The following is a 6530-nucleotide window of genomic DNA, read 5'->3' on the forward strand; positions in this document are numbered from 1 at the left end:
ACAGAACAGAACATTTTTTGGCCTGCTTTTTTTGTTGTACACTAAGTTTTAAATGAAAAATTCACCTTCCTCCTCCAAATAAACTTTGCCCAGTTCAAGAATCCTAGTCACTATAAACAGCAGGTCTGACAGCAGCTGCTGACAGTAATCTGAACTAATTACAAAGAAATCAATTTCATGGAAAAGAGGTAAAACATGCCAACACACAAAGCATTAAAGGGCAGGAGGAAACTGAGTATGCTTTTAAATAGCTCTTCAGATTTGCATCATTTGCTCTCCTGTTTAAGTTCCACAATACTGCTGTGGAAGAAATCAGGTTTGCACAAATACAAACAAACATTCTGTGGGTTCAGTCCTGCCAAGGTGCCCGGCAGCAGAGCTTGCAGGGTGGCAGCAGACCTCCTGCAGATGCTGGGAGCAGGAGCACAATCTTCTTCACTTCAGAGCTGAGCCCTGCAATGCTAGGAACAGCCCTCTGACTGTTCTGAAGAGACTAATTTCAAGTAAATCATAATTCTTCATCCATTGTATTAAAGCCAAAGGGTCCAGCCTCTTTATATTCTATATCCAGTACCTTTATATTCCTTAATCTACAAAGCATATTCTAACCCTTCAGCTTTTCATGACATGCAAGTTGCAACCCTTGTAGTTTCTTCTTTGTTTAGTTGACATCTTCATAACTGAAGTTGCCTCTGATCTTTAAAAGGCTTGTGAAAACTTTTATGAGGACAGAGTTTACTTCTGGATTTCTTGACTAAAGTATTTTCTTCCTTTCTTTTAATGTTTATCGCTCACATAATGAACCTGACTGCTAAATTCCATTAAGTCCTGCTAAGACTACTAAGTTCCAGTAAATTCCAATAGTGTTTAAATTTCATCCCTTTCATGCATTTATTCTGCTATTTAGTGCTACAGTAGCATTACCATTCTGTTAAAGGCATTCTGTTATGAAATATAAATCAGAATTTGTTTATCAAGTGAGTTAGAAATTATCCCTCTGTGGTGTTTTTTGTACAAATTTAAGTAAATAATTATTTCCCTACATCTCAAATATATTCTTTTTATAGAACTCTCATGGTTTCTTCCTAATAAGCTTTACAATGTTCTTCTGTATACCTTTAAATGTTTTAGAGATCTTTGGAAGTGAAAAGAAACATAAATATAACTGTCAAGAGAAATTAATTGTGATATAATGTTTCATCCACTTATGCATAAGTGAAAATGAATATGAAACAAATGCTTTAAATTAAAATAAAGCTTAAAATTACTCTCAGATATTATCAATCATTTAGATCATTACATAGCAAGTGTAGCTGCTCCATATTTTTTGTCACAGCTTTCTTTTCTCTGCTGTATAGATTATAAATTTGGTTTTGGAAAGAAAGAAGGAGGGAATAAGAATAATTGGTTTCAGGAAAGGAGACTGCAAGAAAATCAGGAAAGTGGTAGATGCAATCTTTTGAGAAAATAGTCCAAGTCTAAGAAAATAATCTAAGAGTGTAGGGCAGAGTAGCCTCTAAAAGAAGCAAGAAAAACAATATAAATTGTGCAAAGGCAAACTCTTCTGAAGTAAGACAAAGTTGAAAAAAGGTACCATTATACTTGAAGATAGCTGAGAATAAGAAGGAATTGAATAAAAGCAGAAGCACTATTAAATATGAATACAGAGCAGCAGCAGTAGCATGTGGGCATAAAATGAAAAAGATTAGGGTGAAGGCTAAGACATTAAATATTGTTGGGGGTCACATAAAGCAATAAAAGTGTAGATCATACAATTTAATTAGAAATAAAAGAAAGACAAATTAAAGTTCATTCTGAAGGAACCATGTGGAAAAGGGAATCATCAATGTACGAACATCACCATGTGGGAGCACAAAGGGCTGCAGGTGAGACCAGGAATTCCATGTATTTTTATTCAACATTTGCACCAAAAGATGGATGGAAGAATGGGGATTATGACAGCATGTGTTTGTATATGTCCTAGGTGGCTTTCTTTGTCAAGGAACTTGACCTTTTTCTTGCTTTCTCTTTTTTGGCCATTTGTTTATTTGCTCATTTTGTTTTGGGGTTTTGTTTGTTCGTTGCTTTTTATTTGCTTATTTTGTTTTGGTTTTTACTTTTTTTTTTTTTTATGTCTTTCTTTGCTGTCAAAGGTTCAGAGGCAATGTATAGTAAACACTTGTGGTGCTGCAGGATTAGACAAAATCATGAACACCTTTGTGTCTAAGCTTCCACATAATTATGCATGGATGAGCGGGCTATAGCAGCAGGAATGTTGTTCCAGCTACTCTTGGCACATGCTGCCTTTGTTTTTCTGTGATAGAACCTAAAACATTAACAAGGCAGTATATGATCTCTCAGAAACTACAGAATCATTAAGGTTGGAAAAGGCCTCCAAGACCAAAAAGTCCAACTATTCACTGAACAACATCTTGTCAACTAAACCATGGCTTTCTCAGCTGCTCCTCATAGGACTTGGTCTCTAGACTCTACACTAGCTATACCAATAATGTCATCACATAACTAACAAAAAAGCAACTGTCAAGCAAGTTCCAATTTTACCTGTGACTGTTTGTTTCAAATACCAGTTATTCCCAGTCAGGTTCATGAAATGCATGCATTCACACAAGACAGAATGGTCTAGATTCAGAGTATATGTATATGTTGAACTGAAAGCAGGCCTGTTTTAGGTTAGTTAGTGGCAATACTGGAAGAATGACCACAAGCTGCTGGACCAGACATCTGAAGGCAAAGTTGGGGTCATAGGCAAAGGAGAAACCTTTTTTGCATCCCCTTACTAAGACTTCAGTTTAACTTGTGAGCAGCTCCTTCTTCCTGTCCTTCTATCAATTACAGATGCTAAAAATTCCCTTATTTTGCAACTTATCAATATTCCCAAAGTAATTCTGAAGGACTTCTTATGAAATAATGTACAGATGGACTTTGATTTTTTGGGCTTCTTACATCTTTACCAGCCTAGATTGCTGTACACCATCTCTAAGATCATAAGCTCTCACTTCACTTAGAAACATGTGGTTACTTGCTGTGCCAGAATAAACTAATGACTACATTCAATGGTTCCTCTCAGAATCTCTCAGTCATAGTGAAATGAAGCCCTTTTGGATCCAGGACCTTTGTATTTCTAAAAACAGCTACTGGCTTCTGTTTTCTGGCATACTGAGTAGTACTTGCAGGTCAGTTCTATTTAACAATTACTTCAGCATTCTCTCAGGGTACTATGGAAGCTGCTGGGGCTTAGTTTTCTTTTTTAATTATATAGATCCTACAGGATGGCTAATATGTTGTCAAGAAGTATGAACACTTCATTTATGGATAAATATCTTTGCCCAGGTGGCAGAGAAAATCCAAATATTTATATGAATCAAAATAGTAACACTAAAAATCTGATTTTGTCAGTGATTTTGAGTAAAAAATATACCAGTATTGAAAATAGTAAAGCTTTGGTCTTCTTAGGATTTCAGATTTCAGGATTTCCTTTCAATACATAGATGCTGATTCAGAATTGTGAGATAATGAAGCTGACAGCCACGCTGCTGAAAGGAAGGATTGCTAAGGCACACAGTTTTGGGTTATAGCTTTGTCTTTTATCCTTTTGGTGTATTTTGTGATGAATACTGCATATTGGATATAATATGAGTCCTATGGTGAATCCTTAATTCACCTTCTTTAATGCACTAGAATTCAATGTAATTAATACAAAGAGCAGAAGTGCAAGAGGGAAAGTTTTCTCCTCAGTTATCAATCCATTAAATTATTCAATTAATGACAGTCATGCTGAACACTTAATTGCTTAGCAGTGGGTATTGCAAATAGGTTTTACCTTAATTTTAGCTTATCTGGGTTGAAAACTTCTGTTGTTCTTCCCTTTCCCTGGAACTATTCTCATCACATGTTTTTGAAGCAAGTTCAGGAATTGTATTAAAAAACAAACATTTGCTTAATTTTGATCTAAAAATAACTGCAAAAATTTACTATATTATGTGTTTATTGATGCCTTTTGAGCTTCCCCATGTTTGTGTTGTTAATAAAATCTTTTCTGCTTTGGGAAAACATCAATGGGAGCCCAGGAGGATCCATTTCTTTGGCTGTAAATACTTCTAGATGGAAGAAAATACTATTTTGTACTCAGCTGTTCCTGGAATTAACTTGTTAGGGGTAAGGTTGATAGTTCTTGGCACATCTGAAAAAAACTATTTTGAATGTGTTTCTATGAGAAATTTGAGTGTGATCACAGCTATACAGCCATGCAAGAGAGAAGGATCCCTCTCTGTGAGCTTCACAAACAATCTAATCCTGTCTGTGCTTCACAGTACTTCGTGTACTGTGATATCATCAATATCATTTGTGGTCCCAAAAAGAACAAAGAAATGAAGAATGAGGAGACAGGGTATAATACAGACTAGTAAAATGGCAACAGAAGTAGATACTTCATATATTACATTCAGGTAATAAGAAAAATGATGATACATCTCTCAAAAAAGAAAAAAAAAAAGGAATGAGTAGTAAAATGAGCAGTAAATCTTGATTTCTGACTGTTTATAACTGAACAACTGAACAGCTGTGACTTTGCTACTCTCTGGTATTCAGAAGAAAAGAATTCTTCCAATTAGAGACAGACAACCCAACCAGTCGTTAAACACAGCTCTAAACAGCCTGTAATGGGCTGCCAAGCAGCAGGGGGCTGTAACACGCCTTTGCACTGAGGTGGAAGATACACAGCAATCAGAGGAGCATTGACTAGTGCCCATCACTTAATGCATAAAGGTAACAGTAAAATATGGCTTCAGTCCCTTCACAACATAGAGCTACTGCTCATTGCTTTGGTTTGTGCTCCAGATTACTCCTGGCCCCAAATGCAAGAAGAAAAGATGAACTCTGGCAGTTGTTGTTTAGGAGAGCTCATGGCTGACCAGGCCAGACAGAAACTCCCTGGCTGCAAATCAGTGCCCAGCCCCGCTGCCCACCAATAACGAGCAGGTGGCTTTCCTTCACTTTGCTTGTGCCAGTGTCTTCTCTTCATAAAGAGTACCTGGAGATGCAGAAACTTGGAGCTGATATTCTGCAGTTGAGCTTCTCTGCCAAATAAGAGGAAGCCCTCTGCTTGAATCTTAACATAAATCATAAAAATAAGAGATGGGGAAGAATATTGTGATGAGTCATCTGATCATTCTCCTTGCCAATGTAGGATTATTACCTACTGTGCCCAAATTAAGTTCTTGTGCCAAGTAATTTTTAGGAAGCCTGAGCTTTTTAGGGTTTGCTCTGGAAAAAATACCATATTTATTTTCTTTTTAAGATTAAATTTTCAACTGTGTAATGCTGCTGTCAATTATGACTATATTAATCATTAAAAAAATGTCCAAGTATCTTAATTCTTCTCAATGGTGTGAAAATAAGCTGATTATCCAGCTTTGACCAAAAGTTGTACTTGTGGTTGTATATTCCAAGCCCCAAGATATAGAGATGATAAGAACAACGGAGCAGTGACTTATGAGCTAAGCTCTTTCATTTTTTGGAATCATAAGTCTTCATGGACACATACTAATTTTCTACTGACATTTTTTTCTGATACAGGATAAGGAGCCACCTTGTCAAGGTATCTGGATTTTTTAAAATGTGGAGGCACTTAAAAATGTGGTCCTCTATGCATTTAACATCCAGTTGTAAGGAAAACATGGGCATGTTTTCAAGACCAGTCATGCCCACCAACTGAGTTACCAAGATAAGTGAAATACTGAACAGAAACTTCCAGGAAAGATTGGTGTCTGTAGCTGGAATGTCTATATTGAATTACAATAGCTTTAAAAGCCTTTGAAAGTATTAATATTTTGTACATCTTAGGAAAAATGAATATCCTAACTGCTAATGGCTTGAGTAGGAAGCAGCTCTACATTTTGCCCACCTCAGTGCCTGAATGCCCTGCTAGTTTCAGAGAGCCCTTGTACACTAACTTTTAACTTACCATAGTCTTTAAATATTACTTAGTTCTCTATTTTCAGAAGAATAAGTTTCCCAGACAATATTGTGGTATTGTCTGGGACAATATCATGACAATAACAGAGAAAATGTGGCTAATACAATACAAAAATAGATTATTTTAGACATTTGTTCTTAGTAAAATAAATGTTATAGTGGTAGGAACACAAATCAGTGAGGAGGTATGACAGTTGTCTGACTTAGTAGCTAGCTGCCTATGAGGACAGAATATATTGTAATCATAGAAATCAGACTTCAAAACCACATTATTAAATTTCTGGTGCCTTTCATTACCAGGTCATTAGGATTTCTTATTGTGATTTTTTTAGTTACAATTTATTTAGTCTACTTTTAAATGTTGTGAAGTTGCTTCTCTGAATTCCTGGGGGAGACTGTCTCATTCAAACAAATCCTACATTTGCAAGATTTTGGCTAAGATGCCTTAAAATAATTCAATTCTAATTGGTGGCTGTTGGTAATAATCTAGAATGCTTCATTATAGCAATTTTTGTACTTCAAGTTTATTTCTGGAG

Source organism: Ammospiza caudacuta, chromosome 2 (genome assembly GCF_027887145.1).
Source record: "Ammospiza caudacuta isolate bAmmCau1 chromosome 2, bAmmCau1.pri, whole genome shotgun sequence".
NCBI classification, from domain to species: Eukaryota; Metazoa; Chordata; class Aves; order Passeriformes; family Passerellidae; genus Ammospiza; species Ammospiza caudacuta.